The sequence below is a fragment of the Schistocerca serialis genome, chromosome 2, assembly GCF_023864345.2.
Source record: "Schistocerca serialis cubense isolate TAMUIC-IGC-003099 chromosome 2, iqSchSeri2.2, whole genome shotgun sequence".
NCBI classification, from domain to species: Eukaryota; Metazoa; Arthropoda; class Insecta; order Orthoptera; family Acrididae; genus Schistocerca; species Schistocerca serialis.
Window position 1 is genome coordinate 627,243,725 of NC_064639.1, and position 22,544 is coordinate 627,266,268.

General features: G+C 41.9%; 1 long non-coding RNA gene across 1 annotated transcript in view; it reads right to left on the bottom strand.

Annotated features, from left to right (window-relative positions):
* Positions 1-16,426, bottom strand: part of LOC126455647 (uncharacterized) — a 249,587-nt gene extending 233,161 nt beyond the window's left edge. The window contains exon 1 of the long non-coding RNA XR_007585346.1: positions 16,411-16,426. This is a non-coding gene — a long non-coding RNA (uncharacterized LOC126455647). The remainder of the gene's footprint in view (positions 1-16,410) is intronic.
* Positions 16,427-22,544: the final 6,118 nt, after the last annotated feature.

Sequence of the window (22,544 nt, forward strand, 5' to 3'; positions counted from 1 at the left end):
TTTAGCTTTTGGACAAGCTGCCAGTCAGCATGGCTCAGTATGCAGAGAACTTTATTACAAAGAAAGCAAGGGCAGCTTGAAGAAGAAAGCTTCTAAGTGAAGAAGAAGAACCAGAAGATGACATGATTTCTCTGCTGGACACTTTTGGTAATAAATTAGGAGATATTTGTGAATTTGCGCAATAAATTACATTAATTTCATTTTCGAGCATTGTAAAGTATTATTATAAACGTTATATGTACCTATACCTCACAAATCACATTTTTAGACATTTTTAGAATTTCTATAAAATATTTCGAAGGAGGCTCTGTACTTCAATCATACTCAATTAGAATCATGACAATAACTGTCCTATTCTGTGAATCAGAGAGATTTATACGAAATTTTTCAGAATTAAAAATGTCTTAACGTTAAAAAAAATTATAAATATTACGCTAAAAAAAGAAAAAAAATTATTCTACAATATTAAATCAACAATACATGATGAAAACAGCTTTCAAAATTTCAGTGTTCTAGGTATGATATTTCCAGAGGAAAATCTGCATAAAAATTGCAAATTGAACATTGGCGACATGTTGTTACGGTGGTGGTCTCCATGGATTTTAATTCCTACTCCACATTTTTATTTTGTTTGATTTTCTGTTTGCTCAATATACAGATTGAATAACATCGGTGGATAGGGTGCAACCCTGTCTGACTCCCTTCCCAACCACTGCTCCCTTTCATGCCCCTCTACTCTTATAACTGCCATCTGGTTTCTGTACAAATTGTAAATAGCCTTTCGCTGCCTGTATTTGATCCCTGTCACCTTCAGAATTTGAAAGAGAGTATTCCAATCAACAAACGTAGGTTTGCCTTTCCTGAATCTATATTCTAAGATAAGTCGTAGGATCAGTACTTTTCTCACGTGTTCCAACATTTCTACGGAATCCAGACTGATCCTTCCCGAGGTTGTCTTCTTCCAGTTTTTCCATTCGTCTGTAAAAAATTCGTGTTACTATTTAGCAGCCGTGAATTATTATACCGATAGTTCGGTAATTATCACACCTGACAACACCTGCTTTCTTTGGGATTGGAAGTGTTATATTCTTCTTGAAAGCTGAAGGTATTTCACGTGTCTCATACATCTTGCTCACCAGATGGTAGTGTGTTGTCAGGGCTCGCTCTCTCAAGGCTATCAGCAGCTGTAATGGAAGTTGTCTACTCCTGGGGTATTGTTTCGACTAAGGTCTTTCAGTGCTCTGTCAAATTCTTCAAGCAGTATCATATCATCTATTTCATCTTCATCTACATCCTCTTACATTTCCATAATATCGCCCCCAAGTACATTGCCCTTGTATAGACTCCTTCCGCCTTTCTGCTTTCCCTTCTTTGCTCAGAACTGGTTCTGCACCTGAGCTCTTGATATTGATACAGGTAGTTCTCTTTTCTCCGAAGGTCTCTTTAATTTTCCTGTAGGCTGTATCTTACTTATCCCTAGTGATATATACCTCTACGTCCGTACATTTGTCCTCTAGCCATTCCTTCTTAGCCAATTTGCACTTCCTGTCGATCTAATTTTTGAGACGTTTGTATTCCTTTTCGCCTGATTCATTTACTGCATTTTTATATTTTCTCCTTTCATTAATTAAGTTCAATATCTCTTCTGTTAAACAAGGATTTCTACTAGCCCTTGTTTCTTTACCTACTTGATCCTCTGCTACCTTTACAAATTCAAGTTTCAAGCTACCCATTCTTCTTCTACTGCATTTTTTCCCCCGTCCTTGTCAATCGTTCCCTAATGCTCTCTCTGAAACTCTCTATAACCTCTGGTTCTTTCAGCTTATCCAGATCCCATCTCCTTATATTCTCACCTTTTCGCAATTTCTTCAGTTTTAATGTACAGTTTATAACCAGTAGATTGTGGTCAAAGTCCACATCTCCACCTGGAAATGTCTTACAATTTAAAACCTGGTTCCTAAATCTCTGTCTTACCATTGTATAAACTATCTGAAACTTTCCAGTGTCGCCAGGCCTCTTGCACGTATACAACCTTCTTTCATTATTTTTAAACCAAGTGTTAGCTATGATTAAGTTATGCTCTGTGCAAAATTCTACCAGGTGGTGTCCTCTTTCACTTTTTATTATCATTCCATATTCGCCTACAACTTTTCCTTCTCTTTCTGTCCCTACTATAGAATTCCAGTCCCCAATGACTATTAAACTTTCGTCTCCCTTCACCATCAGAATAATTTCTTTTATCTCATCATACATTTCTTCAATCTCTCTGTCGTTTGTGGAGCTAGTTGACATATAAATTTGTACTACTTAGTGTCTATCTTGGATACAATAATGCGTTCACCACGCTGTTTGTAGTAGGTTACCCGCGCTCTTTTTTTTTTATTCATTACTAACTCTACCCCTGTATTACCCCTATTTGATTTTGTATTTACAATCATGTTTTCAGCTGACCAGAAATCTTGTTCTTCCTGCCACCGAACTTCAATAATTCCCACTATATCTAACTTTAAGCTATCCATTTCCCTTTTTAAGTTTTCTAACCTACCTACTCGATTAAGGGATCTGATATTCCACGCTCCGATCCTTAGGACGCCAGTTTTCTTTCTCTTGATAACGATGTCCCCTTGAGTGGTCCCCGCCCGGAGATCCGAATGGGGTACTATTTTACCTCTGGAATGTTTTACCCAAGAGGACGCCATCATCATTTAACAACACAGTAAAGTTGCATGCCCTCGGGAAAAACTACGGCTTTAGTTTCCCCTTGCTTTCAGCCGTTCGCAACACCAGCACATCAAGGCCGTTTTGGCTAGTGTTACAAGGTCAGATCAGACAACCAACCAGACTGTTGCCCCTGCAACTACTGGAAAAACTGCTGCCCCTCTTCAGGATCCACACGTTTGTCTAGCCTCTCAACAGATACCCCTCCGTTGTGGTTGCACCTACGGTACGGCTATCTATATCGCTGAGGCACGCAAGCCTCTCCACCAGCGCCAAGATTCATGGTTCATGGGGGCGACATAGGACACTACAACTGCCAGCAGGTACCATTTCGCTTCGGCGAGATCTCGTGCCCATGTAAAACTTCGCCAGTATTCATCTGCTGCTGGATTTTCAAATCGGGTCGCGTCCACTCGGCGGCCAGTGCACGCTCCGGTCCTAATGCCAGCCGCTTCTGCTACACCTCAGATGGTTCCGTCATGCCCTCATCGTGAACACCGGGCGTTCAACGCTTACAGGAATCTTCTAGTGCAACGCTTCCCTGGACCTGCGTCTCAGCCGTCCATGAGCCCACAGCCTCGCGAGAGGGGATCGCTGATCACCCTCAGCACCTTTCGCTCATTGTCTAGTACGGCTTTTACGGACTTCATCATGAGGAGCACCACCTAGACATCATCAGGGACTGAAATTTCAGTCTGCAGTCACGCAGTGTGGACACTTGTCCCCAGAATCTTGAATTTCAGTTGTCGCCAGTTGCAGCTGTTCGCAACCTTACAGAAAAATTATAAAAAAACAGTAGAATTGTAGACAACTTCATCATCTGCTTAAAGCTTGTGTTTATTATTAAGGTTTACTGCAGGGTCATTAATATACAGCACAAACACCAACACACTTCCGTCGTGCATAACCGAAGTTATTTCTACGTCTGTCATCGATCGGGATTGCGCAGCCCATCCTGATTTAGGTTTTCCGTGATTTCCATGAATCATTTCAGAAAAATGCCGGGATGGTTCCCTTCAAAGGGCACGGCCGATTTCCTTCCCCATCCTTCCCTAATCCGAGCTTGTCATCAGTCTCACTGTCGGCCAGACGTTAAACACTAATCTCCTCCTCCTCCTCCTCCTCCTCCTCCCCCTACGTATGTCGATGGCTCTCCATCCAAGATACCTTGCTGCGCCCTCTCTTACAAAAAAAAAAAAACCCTCAATGCAGTTACAAAACTCGTTTGATACCTCATACTATAGTCTCTTCATAATACTTGATAATGCGCGTAGATGTGGTACTGAGCCAAGTGCTATTCGGAAATCAAGAAATACAGCAACTACCAAACTGCCTTGAGCCATTGCTTTCAGTATGTGATGTGACGAAACAGCAATTGGCGTTTCACATGATCGATGTCTTTGCAATCAACGATTGTTGGCATGAGGGAGGTCGTTCTGTTCGAGTAACGCACTTCGTTTGACGTCAGAATACCTGCTAAAATAGTACAACAAATGTCTAGTATACTGGACGGTACTTTTGTGAATGAGTTCTGCTACTCTTCTTGTTGATGGGTCTGACCTGAGCTTCCGTCCTTTTTGGCGTTGTTTTCTGTTCGACGGATCTACAGAAGATCGTAGTTCAAAGAGGCGCTAACTTAGTCGCAAATTATACATAATATCCGACAGAGATTCCATCTGGCCCTGGAACTCTGCTCAGTTTTAACAGTTTGAGCTGTTTTCCAACGCCACTGACATCTGTTTCAATTCCCTGAAAGGTGATTGAAACAGATTTCAGAGAATTACTTTGAGGCAACACTCCTAAGTTGTGAGTTGTCCTTCGTAAAGGAACATTTAAAAACAAAGTGAAGCATTTCTGTTTTGCTACCCGCAATTTTAGTATTTGCCTCTTCCGTGAATGTCTTGTCGCTAGTAGCTTTATATATAGCCAGTATATCGTCAGAATTTGTGGGAGGCCTATCGATAATGTTCTGCTACGGCAGTCGCAGAATTATTCACGCATTATCTTCTTGACAGCCAAATGTATTGTATTCGGCTTGCCTGTATCGATAGACCTGTGTTCTGTTTTACACCTACCATACAGTAGTTTCTCTTTCTTTATAAGTTTCTTTACAAAGGTTGCTTATCACGGAAGGTCCCTCCCATCACGGACTGTTCTACTCATTGAATATCTATCGAATTCATGGTCAACTATTTTAGTACAGTTGAGATATACACTCCTGGAAAGTGAAATAAGAACACCGTGAATTCATTGTCCCAGGAAGGGGAAACTTTATTGACACATTCCTGGGGTCAGATACATCACATGATCACACTGACAGAACCACAGGCACATAGACACACGCAACAGAGCATGCACAATGTCGGCACTAGTACAGTGTATATCCACCTTTCGCAGCAATGCAGGCTGCTATTCTCCCATGGAGACGATCGTAGAGATGCTGGATGTAGTCCTGTGGAACGGCTTGCCATGCCATTTCCACCTGGCGCCTCAGTTGGACCAGCGTTCGTGCTGGACGTGCAGACCGCGTGAGACGACGCTTCATCCAGTCCCAAACATGCTCAATGGGGGACAGATCCGGAGATCTTGCTGGCCAGGGTAGTTGACTTACACCTTCTAGAGCACGTTGGGTGGCACGGGATACATGCGGACGTGCATTGTCCTGTTGGAACAGCAAGTTCCCTTGCCGGTCTAGGAATGGTAGAACGATGGGTTCGATGACGGTTTGGATATGCCGTGCACTATTCAGTGTCCCCTCGACGATCACCAGTGGTGTACGGCCAGTGTAGGAGATCGCTCCCCACACCATGATGCCTGGTGTTGGCCCTGTGTGCCTCGGTCGTATGCGGTCCTGATTGTGGCGCTCACCTGCACGGCGCCAAACACGCATACGACCATCATTGGCACCAAGGCAGAAGCGACTCTCATCGCTGAAGACGACACGTCTCCATTCGTCCCTCCATTCACGCCTGTCGCGACACCACTGGAGGCGGGCTGCACGATGTTGGGGCGTGAGCGGAAGACGGCCTAACGGTGTGCGGGACCGTAGCCCAGCTTCATGGAGACGGTTGCGAATGGTCCTCGCCGATACCCCAGGAGCAACAGTGTCCCTAATTTGCTGGGAAGTGGCGGTGCGGTCCCCTACGGCACTGCGTAGGATCCTACGGTCTTGGCGTGCATCCGTGCGTCGCTGCGGTCCGGTCCCAGGTCGACGGGCACGTGCACCTTCCGCCGACCACTGGCGACAACATCGATGTACTGTGGAGACCTCACGCCCCACGTGTTGAGCAATTCGGCGGTACGTCCACCCGGCCTCCCGCATGCCCACTATACGCCCTCGCTCAAAGTCCGTCAACTGCACATACGGTTCACGTCCACGCTGTCGCGGCATGCTACCAGTGTTAAAGACTGCGATGGAGCTCCGTATGCCACGGCAAACTGGCTGACACTGACGGCGGCGGTGCACAAATGCTGCGCAGCTAGCGCCATTCGACGGCCAACACCGCGGTTCCTGGTGTGTCCGCTGTGCCGTGCGTGTGATCATTGCTTGTACAGCCCTCTCGCAGTGTCCGGAGCAAGTATGGTGGGTCTGACACACCGGTGTCAATGTGTTCTTTTTTCTATTTCCAGGAGTGTAGATCCTCTACATGCTCCTGTCCTAAGCTGAAAGTTTCAAGTTCCTCGTTGAGATATGACACATCTGCTACTTTATCTACTTCGCTAAACATATAGAACATTCTATTTGTTTAACTTTCACTTATTACTTTGGAAACATTTGCCGCTACTACTACTGCATGGTCGCTGATACGAGTTTCGATGCGGAGATTCTCAAAGGAGTCAAGTTTATCATCTGCCATTATATCTGATATATTTCCACCACGTATGCGTTTCCGAACCATCTGTTCTAAGTAGTTTCCAGTGAAGGCGTTTAGTACTGTTTCACCGGATGCCTTGTCACGCCCACCACTATCAAAACTGTAATCATCCCATTTAATTGTTAGATGATTGAAGTCTCACATTATGAACACAGTATGATTGGGGCACTAACGTATCACCGAACTGAGGTATTCCAAAAAGCTTTCCTTTACATCGGAGGTGAGTTTGGTGGTCAATAGAAGGCTTCCGTTTTAATACAGGGTGGGGCAAATAAGAGTGTCCGGAAGAACAGAGTTCTAGGGTATAAAAAACACAGCAGGAGAAAATAAATACAGTACTAACCTGACTATAGCAGATTTCGGAAGTGATCATCATTCATCTCTTGGCACTTTTGGGCCCTTGTCAGCAAGTTTCTGAAGGTGGATCGAAGCTGGACTACTGGAAATGCTGCAGTCTCATCCGGAATATTGGAATATTCTGCTGCAGATCTTGAAAACTATTAGGGTTGCTGTGATACACCTTAGACTTGAGGCCTCCCGACAGGAAGTAATCGCAGACTGACAGATCAGGTGACACGGTTGGCCAGCTGGTCACGGGGTGTGGCTGTATGGATACATACACGTTCAATCGTACCCACTCTTCTGGGTCAATTTTATTTGCTCCACCCTGTATTATGCACAAAACTAGTACTGAGTCTTCTCAATGCAATTTCACATGCAGCTTCACTTTCAGTCTTGAGTTTCTTGTCTACCGAGACACACACGCACCACCTCCATTTCACGCTAGCCTGTTGCATCGATATAGGTATAAATCTTCCAAAAGAACCTCTCTGGGGTCAGCTTAAGGTTTTAACCAACTTTCTGTACACTACTTATTATATGAGCTTTATTGCTTTTTATGAGTGCTTCAAAGCCATCACTGTATTGTGAATGCTTCGAAGTTAACCTTTAGGATTTCAATATTCTTACCTGTTGAGGCCACTCATTGGATCTTACAGTGGTACTTCCTGGACTCCTACAACTATCGTTTTCTGGACTGTACTGAATGGAGTGTCACATAATCTAAAATACCCCTTGTGTGCAACCTACACACAGTCGGCCAGCCGCGTAACCATCTCTGATGTGTAGCAAGTAAGATCGAATATTTTATTTGCGGTTGGTGGCAATTTAAGTGAGTATCTTATAAATAACAGAATTGTTTACATTCTTTTGTGTCTTGTCCACCGCCATTCTTCTTAAATAAATTAATCGGTGCCTTTTTCCAGGTTTCGTACCGTGCATTAATCCACATCCATGATCTAGGGAATCTCTTTGACTTGTAATCACAATGTCCTGGGTCTCTGGTTCGAACCAAGCCACTGATTAAATTGTGCATAAATGTCATCAGTAATGGTGGCAGAAGAGTTCCGGCGTAAGAAGTTACCCTCGTTCTGCCAATGGCATTGTCAAAGACGGCAGATAAGAGGACAGGTTTTCAGGGCCTTCTCTACATCTACATCTACATCTACATTTATACTCCGCAAGCTACGCAACGGTGTGTGGCGGAGGGCACTTTACGTGCCACTGTCATTACCTCCACTTCCTGTTCCAGTCGCGTATGGTTCGCGGGAAGAACGACTGCCGGAAATCCTCGGTGCGCTCTCGAAACTCTCTAATCTTACATTCGTGATCCCCTCGGGAGGTATAAGTAGGGGGGGAAGCAATATATTCGATACCTCATCCAGAAACGCACCCTCTCGAAACCTGGACAGCAAGCTACACCGCGATGCAGAGCGCCTCTCTTGCAGAGTCTGCCACTTGAGTTTGCTAAACATCTCCGTAACGCTATCACTCTTACCAAATAACCCTGTGATGAAACGCGCTGCTCTTCTTTGGATCTTCTCTATCTTCTCCGTCAACCCGATCTGGTACGGATCCCACACTGATGAACAATACTCAAGTATAGGTCGAACGAGTGTTTTGTAAGCCACCTCCTTTGTTGATGGACTACATTTTCTAAGGACTCTCCCAATGAATCTCAACCTGGTACCCGCCTTACCAACAATTAATTTTATATGGTCATTCCACTTCAAATCATTCCGCACGCATACTCCGAGATATTTTACGGAAGTAACTACTACCAGTGTTTGTTCCGCTATCATATAATCATACAATAAAGTATCCTTCTTTCTATGTATTCGTAATACATTACATTTGTCTATGTTAAGGGTCAGTTGCCACACTCTGCACCACGTGTCTATCCGCTGCAGATATTCCTGCATTTCGCTACAATTTGGAGTGGGAAACTGCCTCTAATAGGCGGAAGAATAAGCAATGGTATGAAGATGTAGAAGACAATGGAAACCGCTGCAGTCAAGACACATACTGTGTATGTACAGAACAAGTGACCTGTAACTGAAAGAGTGCCGTGATGATCTCTCCATTGGCAACAGACCTCTGATTAGCCCTCTCTGGGAGGGAGGTGACAACGAGTAAAATATCGAATAACCAATGACGGGATAGCGTTCTAGGTGTCGGAGCTTGGAATGTCGAAGTCTGAACGTAGAAGGAAAGCTAGAGAAACCTCAAATAGAAATGAATGGACTCAATCTATATATAGTATGGGTTAGTGGAGCGAAATGGTAAAAAGAAAATATTTTTCGTCACATGAATATATCAACAGCAACCGAGAATGGTGTAATACTCGTAGAAGCAGAATTCCCAGTGAACTGGAAAGTAGCGTAGGAGTGAGGTACTCTGCACGGTTCAGCGATAAGGCAGTTTCATCAGATGCTACAGCAAACCAACGCTGACAACAAAAGTTCAGGTATACATGTGAAAGTCGCAAGAGGAAGACGAAGCGACAGAGGAAGTAGATGAATGGGTAACTGAACTTGTAAAGGTAGATGAAAATCTAATAACGACTTAGGATTTGAACGCGATTGTAGGGGAAGTAACAGAAGAAAGGGTTGCGGGAGTACATGGGCTTGCCAGTAGGAAAAAATAATTGAAATGTTCGTCGAAAGAAGAAAGTAAAACAATCTCCGGAGGAAAGACTGGAAACCCCTTCGGAATTAAACAAACAGGAAGTGCAGAGCAGCCAAGGCGAAATGCCTGCAGGAAACACTTGAAGAAATCGAAAAAGAAAAAAAAAATGTTCAAATCGGTGTGAAATCTTATGGGACTTAGCTGCTAACGTCATCAGTCCCTAAGCTTACACACGACATAACCTAAATTATCCTAAGGCCAAACACACACACCCGTGGCCGAGGGAGGACTCGAACCTCCGTCGAGACCAGCCGTCGAAAAAGAAGATTATGCCGGAAGGGCTGACTCAACGTGTAAAAATCTCAGAACATTCGGTGAAATTGAAAGCAAGAGTGATAACAGTAGAAGTGCAATGGTAATTCCATTGTTAAACGCAGAGGAGAGAACGGATATTTGTAAAGAGTGCAATGGAGGAGTCTGGGAGAAGGAGGACTTATTCAGTGATATGACAGAAAAAGGAACTGGAGTAGACATAGGTCATCCAGTATTAGAGTGAAAATTTAAAAAGTTTGTGAAGGACTTGAGGACAAATAAGGCAGAAAGGATGGACTACAGTCCATCGGAATTTCTAAAATCATTGTGGGGAGAGACAAACAAACGATTATTCCGGAAAAATATGTCCCGAAGACTGGAAGAAGAGGTAAGTGCATAAAATTACGACACCATCAGTTTAACAGCCCGCGCATCCAAACTACTACAGGGAAAATATATAGTAGAATTAAAAATTAAAATTGAAGATCCTTTAGACGAAAATCGGTTTGACTTTAGGGCAAGGAAAGGCACCAGAGAAGCATTTGTGACGTAGCAATTGACAACAAAATCCATACTGAAGGAAAATCAAGACACGTTCATTAGATTTTTCGACCTAGAAAAAGCGTTCGAGAAAAAAAAGGGACAAAAATTTCGAATTTATAAGAAAATTATGCGTAAGCTGTAGGGAAAGAAGTGCAGTCTCCAATATGTAGCTAGAGAAACAAAGAGGGAACTATAAAATTGGAAGAGCAACAACGAAGCGGTCGGATTAAAAAAGGATGTAAGACTGGATTCCAGTCTTTCACCTCTATTGTTCAATGCATACGTCGAAGAATCAGTGACTGAAATGAAAGAAAGGTTAATGAGTGGGATCTATTTTCAAGGGGGAAGGATAGCAATGAAAGATTCTCTCATGAATTTGCTATCCTCAGGGTAAGTGTGTTACAGTATCTGTTGAATTTTAATGAACAGTCTAATGAGTACAGAATATGGATTGAGAATAAACTGAAAAAGACAAAAGTAATGAGAAGTAGCAGAAATGAGAATAGCGAAAATCTTAACATCAAAATTGGTCACGATGTAGAAGAAGTCAAGGAATTCTCTGTCTTGCAAGCAAAACACCCCACGGCGGGCCCAGCAAGGCGGACATGAAAAGTGGACCAGCAAAAACAAAGATAGCATTCCTATTCAAGAGTCAAATAGTCACAAGCATTGTGTCTCGATTTGAGGCAGAAATTTTTGTACTTTTAGTGTACGGCAATGAATCACAAACTATGGGAAAACCGGTACGGAGAAGTACTGAAACGTTTGCGGTGCGAGGTGTGATGCGGTAAGAAACGAGGTGGATCTGTGCATCTCTCTCTAATATCTCCATGGTATAAGAGAGAGATTTAATGGGTAGAGGCTGTAGAGAAGACAATAGGTGATTTATCACCTGCTGAAGTTTTAGTTTTCTATCATTGTATCTATTTATCACCTGTGTCTTACAAGTCTATGTTCACTTGGGGTTGTAGGGTCCTCAAAGGATTTATAATTTTTAAATCTTTTATATAAAAGTAACCTTTTTTATATGTAGTTGCATTGGCGATCATCAGTTCGTTTTCCCTTGTTTTCTTCTGCAATACTGTGTACTGATAAATATCTTGTTTCTTTCAGCATATAAAACTAAAAGAAGTGTTACTGACATTGTTTTTCACTATTCTCTGGGATACGAAAAACATTATTTATTTATTTGCCAAGTGTAAAAAATAACCAGCAAATACTTGACGAGTTTTCTCGACCAACTGGTTGAAAAAAACACCTGTACTATAGATGGTTAAGCACAAACTACCTTTAAGTAAGAAAATTCTCCAGATCCCCAAGTTTGTAGGAATAACAAAAAAAAAAAAAAAAAAAAAACTGTGAATGAAAACTTAAGAAATTTAAGTTCTCTCTATTTCAACATCTGTCCTATTATCTTGTATCGGCAATCTTTTTGGGGCTAGTGAGGAGATTACGACAGTTACAGATTTTATTTATGCATAGTCACAGAGATGGGTTTCAGTAAGTGTAAAACGCTTTTGATATAATGTAATAACTGTAAACGAACTGTCAGCAAAATGTATAAATTTATAACCTAATAACCAGTATTTCACTGCTAAACCCAGAAAGATTTCACCTTACAATTTTGAACTTAGCTGGGCGAACAGTTGTAAATGCAGTTCTGTCAATACTGTTCACCAATGTACTGACGACGACAGAAACAAGCAATGAGACCATTAGTGTAGAATCAGGTTCAAATGGTTCAAATGGCTCTGAGCACTATGGGACTTAGCTTCTGAGGTCATCAGTCCCCTAGAACTTAGAACTACTTAAACTTAACTAATCTAAGGACAGCACACACACCCATGCCCGAGGCAGGATTCGAACCTGCGACCCTAGCGGTAGCGCGGTTCCAGTCTGTAGCGCCTACAACTGGCCGGCTGTAGAATCAGGTATTAGCTTCATTCCTCACCACGAACTATAGTTCCATAATTCAGGCAGCTATGTCATTTCAGCAAACTTGTAAACAAGAAGCTGATATAGTTCAGTAGAATATACCTAGCAAAAGTACTAAAATGGTGAACAAACAGTCCTATATTCATAATTAAAGCTTCATTTCTTTTTTCTTTGGGTCTTCAGTCTTTTGACTGGTCTGATGCGTCCCGCCACGAATTCCTCTTCTCTGTCAACCTTTTCGCCTCAGAGCACTTGCAATCCACGTCCTCAATTATTCGCTGGATGTATTCCAATCTCTACCTTCCTCCACAATTTTGGCCCTCTACAGCTCCCTCTAGTACCATGGAAGTTATTCACTACTGTCTTAACAGGTGTCCTATCAACTGTCCTTTCTCCTTGTCACTGTTTTCCAGACACTACTTTCCTCACCATTTCTGCATAGAACCTCCTCATTCCTTATCTTATCGATTTACCTAATTAGCAACATTCGTCTGCAGCACCACATCTCAAATGCTTCGATTCTATTCAGTTATGTTTTTCCTACAGTCCACATTTCAATAGTTCGCAGCTCGTGGTCTTGCGGTAGCGTTCTCGCTTCCCGAGCACGGGGTCCCGGGTTCGATTCCCGGCGGGGTCAGGGATTTTCTCTGCCTCGTGATGACTGGGTGTTGTGTGCTGTCCTTACGTTAGTTAGGTTTAAGTAGCTTAAGTTCTAGGGGACTGATGACCATAGATGTTAAGTCCCATAGTGCTCAGAGCCATTTTTTTCAATTTTTCTCAGAATTTCGAACATCTTGCACCATATTACATGACGAACGCTTTTTCCAGGTCAACAAATTCTATGAACGTGTCTTGATCTTCCTTTAGTCTTGCTTCCATTATCAACCGCAACGTCATAATTGCTTTCTAGTGCCTTTACCTTTTCTAAAGTCAAACTGATCTTCGTCTTACACATTTTCAATTTTATGTTCCATTCTTCCGCACATTATTATTGTCAGCATCTTGGATGCATGAGCTGTTAAGCTGATTGTGCGATAATACACCCACTTGCCAGGTTTTGCAATCTTCGGAATTGTCAGAATGATATTATTCCTAAAGTCAATGATATGTCGCCAGACTCATATATTCTACACATCAACCTGAATAGTCGTTTTGTTGCCACTTCCCCGAATGATTTTAGAAATTCCGATGGCATTTTATATATTCCTTCTGCAATCTTTGATCATAAGTCCTCCAAAGCTTTCTTAAATCCTGATTCTAATACTGGATCCCCTATCTCTTCTAAATCGACTCCCGTTTCTTCTTCTATCACATCAGATAAATCTGCCCCCTGATAGTGGCTTTCAGTGTATTCTTTCCACCTATCCGCTTTCTCCTGTGTATTTAAGGATGGGGTTCAGTTTGCACTCTTAATGTTACCACCTTTGCTTTTAATGTCACCGAAGGTTGTATTGACTTTGCTGTATGCTGCCTCAGTCCTTCTGAAAATCGTTTCCTTTTCGATTTCTTCACATTTTCGTGCTGCTGTTTCAAAATGGCTCTGAGCACTATGCGACTCAACTGCTGAGGTCATCAGTCGCCTAGAACTTAGAACTAATTAAACCTAACTAACCTAAGGACAGCACACAACACCCAGCCATCACGAGGCAGAGAAAATCCCTGACCCCGCCGGGAATCGAACCCGGGAGCTGCTGTTTCATCTCAGCCTCCCTACATTTCCTGTTTATTTCATTCTTCAGTGACTTGTATTTCCGTATTCCTTAGTTTCCCGGAACATTTTTGTACTTCCTTCTTTCATCGATCAACTGAAGTAATTCTTCTCTTATCCAAGGTTTCTTCGCAGTTACCTTCCTTGTACCTATGATTTTCTTTCCAACAACTGTGGTGGCCCTTTTTAGAAATATCCATTCCTCTTCAACTGCACTGCCTACTTAGCTATTCCTTACTTCTGTATCTATAGCCTTACAGAGCCTCAAGCGTATCTCGTCATTCCTTAGTACTTCCGTATCCCACTTCTTTGCGTATTGATTCTTCCTAACTAATGTCTTCAGCCTACTCTTCATCACTACTATATTGTGATCTGAGTCTATAGCTGATCCTGAGTACGCCTTATAATCCAATATCTGATTTCGTAATCTCTGTCTGGCCATGATGTAATCTAACTGAAGTCTTCCTGTACCACACGGTCTTTTCCAAGTATATCTCTCCTCTTGTGATTCTTGAACAGAGTATTCACTATTACTAGCTGAAATTTATTATAGAAATCAATTAGTCTTTCTCCTCTCTCATTCCATATCCTAAGTCCATATTCTCCTATAACGTTTTCTTCTACTTCTTCCTCTACAATTACATCCCAGTCCCCAAAGGCTTTAGATTTTCATGTACCTTTACGTACTGTATTGCTCTTTCAGTATTCTCAAATAGTTTCTCTATCTCTTCATCTTCAGCTTGTGCCGTCGACATATACCATATACCTGAACTATCGTTGTCGGTGATGGTTTGCTGTCGATTCTGATAAGAACAACCGTATCACTGAACTGTTCACAGTAACACATTCTCTGTCCTACTTTCCTATTCACATCGAATCCTATTCCTGTTATACCGTTTTCTGCTGCTGTTAATATTACCCTATACTCAAATGACCAGAAATCCTTGTCTTCTTTCCATTTCACTTCACGGAACTCTACTGTATCTAGACTGAGCCTTTGCATTTCCCCTTTTCAGATTTTCTAGTTCCCCTACGATGTTCAAGCTTCTGACATCCACGCCCCGGCTGGTAGAAGGTTATCCTTTCGTAGGTTATTCAGCCTTTTTCCCATGGTCACCTTCTCCTTGGCAGTCCCCTCCTAGAGATCCAAATGGGAAGCTATTCCGGAATCCTTTGCCATTGGAGAAATCATCCTGATACTCTTTCAATTACAGGCCACATGTCCTATTGATACAGCTTATATGTCTTTAATGCAGTGGGTTCCATTGCCTTCCGCATCGTCATGCCGTTGATCACTGCTGATTCTTCTGCCTCTAGAGGCGGTTTCCTGACCCTCTGTCCGCTCCTCCGCCTTGTCTGACAAGGCCGTTGACAGAATAAGGGCGACTTCTTATGCCGAAATTCTACGACCACCGATGCTAATCATTAATCAGACCATCGGCGCAGAGCTTCATCTGTACAAATGTGTAAAATGTAAAACTCGAGCAAAATATGGATGGGAGGTAAACAGAAGACGTCTTGTTACCAGCAGAAACGTGTGGATAATGAGATCCCGTAGCAAAATCTCACACAAAAACGAATAGTGACAAAAATCCAAGCACTTATTTACGAATTGCTTAGAAAAAGAGTCTAGACAGTACAGAAATTCTAAATTTGTTGATTACGTAGAGACAGAAATAGATAAAAGAAAAATGGAAACCGTAATGGCAATTCTGATTTCACGTTCTCAGGTATTACCTGACTAGGGAAAAATGCTATTCAGTATGAGTGATTTATGTATCGTGTTAAAATCAAGTGATACTGCAGTACCCAAAATAAACTCTTGTGGCCGACAAAGTCCATAACGCATTCTTTTTGTTCTTTGAATTTAGACTTGTTCCAGTCAACTACAAGTTTCTACCTTTCCCACGTGCACCCAATTGTTTCCGATGCCTCGATATCAATATCTGGTGTTCTGACGTGAAGTGGCAATACTGCCTGTACATAGAACTCGAGAAATTATTTAGTTGTTGCAGGGTTTAAAAACAATACGATCACCATTACGATTATTTTTCTGAAACACAATTTGTGAAGAGTTTTGGATAATATCAGAATTGCATTTAGTGTGCCAATTATCGTAATTTTTGTCTATGAGAAATGTCGTACATTACAAAGTGGATATTAATTAGTCGCAAATGATTCATTCAAATCAGAACAGTAGAATACTTTAGGAAAGTCTTCGATGGTTAATAACGAGACAGAAGCTTGGCTCAATCGGTATTTCATGCCCAATGTTCTGAAATCTTAATAATGCTATGAATATTCATAGCCATTGTGCATTTTAGTGCTAGAAAAAATAAGTTTCTCACTTACAGATGGCAGACGTTATCTGCATCACCAAATAACCTGTAAGAGGAAGAGAATGAGTGTTAAACAATTTATATGCAAAATAGAAGTCATTTTAAAAATTACTGGTAAATACTGTCCGTACTGCTCCTTGTATGAGGATTTACTAGGTACTTAAAGCGTGCATACAGGTTTCATGAGCACACATTAGATATAAAAATGGGTAAGATTTTATCGTAAACTCATTTTGATACATAGTTTCATGCACACTGCAACCTTTTTAAAGGCTAGTTTTGAAATACAGTATTCTTTCGAAACTAGACTATGGGTATGATTCATAGAAATTAGGGCATGGACTACAAAAAGCACTGCAAAACACAAAAAGTAAAAGGAAACCCAGACGACTATGGGTTAATATTACTATAAGGCATTTCAAGATGATATGCGATGGCTATTTGGAAACGAAGAATATATATAGTATTCTAATCATAAGGACTGGATGGGTGGATTGAAGAATGTGAAGAAGGAAAATAATAAGAGAAAAATGATAATAAGTAACCTCAATTCAAAGTTGACTTGAAAACCACGTGTCTGGAATCCTGTGTAAAAAATACCGGAACTAAACAAAACATAAAATTCAGTATTATATCTTTGATAAGGCGCACCCATTTCCTTCACCATCCATTCCCAGGTTTAGCTTGTGCTTCGTCCTTAATAACACAGTCGTCACAGCCCATTAAGTCGTAATCTTTCAGCGTTGATTCCAAAATATTGACATAACAGTCACTACACTAAACCATCAAAAATATCCGTGGAGATACCACATCTATTGATTGAGTAGGATTACATGTCATGCCTATTGATAGGATGTGAAGCACATATATAGTTTATGCTTTGGCAGAGGCGTTGTTCGCAAAATTATTTGCGCCATTTTGTAACCGAATGTATTTCGTGGAAAATATATCCATTAATGATGTGGTCAACAGGAACCTCATCATGTGAACTACGTATTTATTATGGTAACTTTCTCCTGATATAGTAAGATGAACTGAGCAGAAAAGGAAACGCCTAATATTTGTTTAAGGGGCTACCAACCGAGAACACCGTAACTTATTTTAAATAGTAGGATGTTGTAATGGGGTGGAGACTCCGTGACTGTTACAATACTTTCCATTTCCCGACAAAACTACGTTTAACGCTGCCTGAAAAATATATCAGGTTGAGAGGATTTGTGGTAGTATATCAGTGATTACAATAGCGAGTCAAATTTAGAAAGGACTTGGCTGCACGACTTCATTTGTCAGTATGAAGCTGAACCTCTTCTGGCCAGGATACATACGCTGAACTGGTACCTAAGCGTGTCGTAAATCCGTTTTATTCTATACTGAGGTAAACTGGCTTACTGTTGTAGCTGGTCCTTGATGTCCTAGATGCAATGATCCCTTGTATGTTCTGTCGGTGATTTGAGGATTTTGTGTACCACAAGTGTAACTGAGTGTCACGCAGCCGGTTTGTGGAGACACGTGCTTTCTGTGGACGAGTATCGTTCTTTTGAAAAATGACACCTTCATACTTTCGCATGAGAAATAACACACCGAGAATGCAGGATGTACGTGAGGAACAGTTGTGTCGTCAGTGTTATCTAAATCATTGCCAGCCATTGCCATAAGTCATACTCGATAGATTCCCACACAATGACTCCAGGAGAACCATTGCCGCACGTCTCAAAAGTGATGCAAGAATGAGCCCTCTCCTGAGAACACCAACATAGACACCGGTTATTGTCAGCCGAGATTGTGCAGAACTAAGATTCATCGCTGAACAGAACTCGATGTCAATCATCAACAACACCCACCCAATGGATCCCCACACCATGACGTTGGGAGTAACACCTGTGTATCTCTCCAAAGCATTGGACTAATGGGACCTCCCACCAAGTCGAAGCTATACTCACCAATGATGGTCTCCTGCGATAGTGCAGAACCACGATTCATCGGTGAACACAATACGACGCAGTTCATCAACAATCCATGGTTTCTGGTCACGGCAGCACCCCAAACGCAGCGCTTAGTGTTGTGACGTTGACGGCAGCGTAGCCATGGGATGGTAATTCGCTTGTCCGATTGCTGCTAGTTTCCTACCAATCGTGCGAAGTGACAGAAAGTTGCAGGGAGTCCATTAATTGATGAATAAATAAGCTGTAATTTCAATATCGCAACCAAAACTGTTTTCTTCCCCTCATTCTACGTACTAGCTGCTGCACCACAACGCTGTGAAGTGGAAAACCTTTAACAGTACGATGAATCTCCCTTGAGGTGGTGAGACGTGGTAACCTGGCCTCACGTACACACGAAGCCCAACACTGAGTCACTGTGGCATATGAATGCCCCACAGACCTGGATACTTCAGGATTCGACCAGTTTGCCAAATGGAGACCAAGAATCAGGCCTGTGTCAGACGCTGTTAGGTGATGATAATTCTGTCTCACAGATATACGTGGCATCTTCATGTCCTTAGAAATAATCACTCAGGCCCCTTGTATATCCTACAAGTACTGGTAACATTAAACACTCTTCTGGACGTTCTACCTGTCACAGAGATATGGAACAATAAGCATTTACATACCCGCCTGTGGAGTGTGCGTGTTGTAATTTAAACTGACAACTGACCATGTCTTCTGGGTCCTTCAATTGTTTGTCAGGCAACGTATTTTCATATTAGTGGTTTTACAGTATCTTCTGGTGAAAGTGTAGCAGGATTTTGTTAGCCTGTAACACTGTTACAGAGAATAGTCCTTAAAAGTGGTGAATAGGTTTGGATCTGAAATACCGTCTACGACGAGGACATTGGAGATGGGACAAAAGCTCGAATTGGGGAAAAAATTGGTCGTGTCCGTCTTAAGGAGTCATCTCGGCGTTCGACCCAATAGATTGAAGAAAACGACGGTAAACATGTATCTGGGTCGCCACACGGGGATTTTTTACCACCGTCCTCCCAGTGTCTCTTAAAATAACTAGGACTACTTTGCTGCCTCTTGATCTGGAGTTAATCTTTTAATAAGGACGAAATCAGTAGTGGTTGCGTCAGCAACACGGAGCGCCTGTGGAAGGACAACAGCGCATGCTGAAACTATTTGCAACGCAATAACGCTGACCCTCATTTATCTTTATTCTTTTGTATTCCCTTCAGGAAGTGAAAGTGGTTTGTATCGCAATATGGTCTACTTAGTAATCGATTTCACATTTGCCCTTATTACACAAGGATCCCACTGTTTCTTTGCAAAGCATAACGTGGCATGACGCTGCCCACCCACTTCCCTTGGTCAGGCTATATATTTGTATTAAGGCTATTTTGAGCTGTTTCACGCAGCACTGCTTGTCTTGTTAATATCAAGATAACCTCCAGTGGAGTCAGTCCTAAGGTGCAGGTAGAAGGAAAGAAAAAGACCTCTATGTGAAATATGGCAGGTAATGCACCATTAATGGCGGCAATTTCCTAATGCTCTTCCCGCGACCCCACGGCAACTTTCTCTTCCCTCTCCCGCACACTCTACTCACAATCAGAATATTTTCGGCTCACGGCCTTAATATCATTCAACGAGCAGTAGATTGTGTCTGATTTGAAGATTTGACTTAATATGCCCCGTAACTACGCTATTAAGCTAACAGCCTGAGAAATTGAAGACATCGTTCGTGACATGCTCTGTTCGGTCACGAGAAACCTGTTCTGTGCTGGGGACTCACAAATGACACATTGGTCGCCTTGTAACAGGATGATCCATTTGGTTGCTCTAGACGATAATTTTGCGTGTATGACTTTTTAACACTTACACACGGCGATACGATTAACTACAATACACTAACTAAATCGAACAACTTAAACACTTTCATTTTGTCTGCAGCGTAGTGGAACGTATTCGAAATATACTCAATTGTGAATTCCACGCTTAAATTGCGAACGCCCAAGATATCGGTCTAATACGGCCCAACAGCTATAATCGAAAAACACAGAATGCTGATATTGTTTTCAGTTATCCGTTGCTGTTACAACAAATAAAACATTCTGTCTGTGATTTGCGAGTCATGGTTCGTTCCACTAGCCACAGTCACAGCCACATCCACAGACACTAGCAACAGAACTGTCGACTGATAACGTTCAACCCAAGTTCCATTAATTTGTCAGTGCCTGAGCACGAACAACAGTTTTACCAATAGATCAGACGCAAAACAGTTCACGCCATAACATAGGTCACGTCAGATTTTCCTAAACACTCATGGTGAAAGAAAGTAGACGTAGGTTAGTTCGCTTCATCCCAAGGACTTGTCAAGACCTCACCACTCCGCAGAGGATCAAGCATATTACAACAGTCTGCAGAACATTCATGTTAGAGAACCTCCAGCTCATTAAAAAGATGTCATTAACCTTCTGATCCCTCTTCTCACATCCTACACGGAAGCTCTATAAACATACACAGAAACCAAGTCCACATCTTATTCAGTCCTACCTACGTTTCGACGTATCTCGGAGCCCCCTTTCCTTAACTCTGTAGAGCGACAGAAGGAAGATATTATTTCCATAACAGCCGGTCTCTAAACTGCAACCAAATTCTCCTAGCCCCAACTGCAGTCATATATTAGCCTGCACTCCATTATTAAAAAAATTAAAAAAAGGACCACGTCAAAGTATTCACCTTCCTCGTTAAAATCTTCCCCGAACCGGCAACTCCATTGCCAGGCCCAGAGTAGAGTTGCCAATGATCGTACAAGAGCTAGACGCATGAGGGGTAGTGTTATATAATCATCGTATCAAAGAAAGTACGGTAAACTAATCACCTTCCTGAAAGTTATAAAAATCACCAGCCGACAAGTCAGGTCCTCGATACGTCCTTCCACCAGCGCCACATCCGTATACGTTCCATTGCCAGAACTGGATAGTGAAATAGGTTTGTTAACAATGTGAGATCCATTCCACCAACAGACCCAACCGGACACCAACTGAAGGACAACTGTTTCAACAAAATTTTTAAGCATTTTTGGCACTCACAAGTACTTCACATTTATTCGCATAGTTAGATAACACTTTATTACAAATTTTTCTGTTACTTTAGAAAAACTAAATACTAGTGAGACCTGTGTATAGTTTTGTGTATCTCATGTACCATGCTGTTTCTGAGGTGGTATTATTGTGGTTACTTTTGGTTTCTTGGCAATATTACTGTCATGTATGGAGCATTGACGATGTCAGAAGTGGGAGATTAATTTTCGAGAGTGAATAAATTTTATTTCTTTCCTAACTCATAACTGAGTCATTTCCTTTCTTCTTTCTCTGCCGCAGCAGCTTTCATATGTAATCTCCTGGAGATATGGTTTCAAAGCTGTATTTGTTGTCAGCTGCATTAAGCTGAGATATTTGAATGATTTCCTTTTGCATAATGTTTTCCTCGTGTTCGTCTTTGCTTTCACTGTTAATGGAACGTCAAAGTTTTATTTGTAACTACAAAAAATAAACCCTACCACAGTGCCAAATTTTCGGACTTTATTAGCTTCGCGGCCGCTCGCTTTGTACACTATCTTTTCTGTGTATCTTGCGAAGGATGCAAAGGGATGGGCTCTTAAGCGTAATGGAGCATTTCGAATATTAAAGTAGAATGGCATCTTTTGCATGCATGTAGCCAATAGAGATTCATATTATCATATTCATGTTACACTGTGCGCTCTCTCATAAGCTACTTTTGCAACATCTAAGCTAAAAATCATAATGTTGTCACTATAACCTACGCTTCTTATTACATAGTTGTCTTTGATGTATAGTTGTTATTAAGCATACTTTTGTACAGTGGTACACATGCGGGCGATCAGAAAGTATCATTATAACTGAAACTGGTTGATATCTAGTTTTCAGATGTCGTTTTAAGGTCTAGAATATGTGTGAACCCCAAACATGTGCCCTAACTCTACAAACACTGGGAATGAAAATGATGGGAAACAAGTAGAGGTATTTCCGGGAAAATGTCTGTCACGCTCACGTACCTTAAGATGTCCACTACTTTTCTCCTTTGGTACTTTAATCTCCCCTTTAGTTTCACACCTGAAGGTGCACTCGTGGTAGAGGTAGTCTGACTAATAATGAAAACGTTATGCGTCATGGGTTCGAACCGAGCC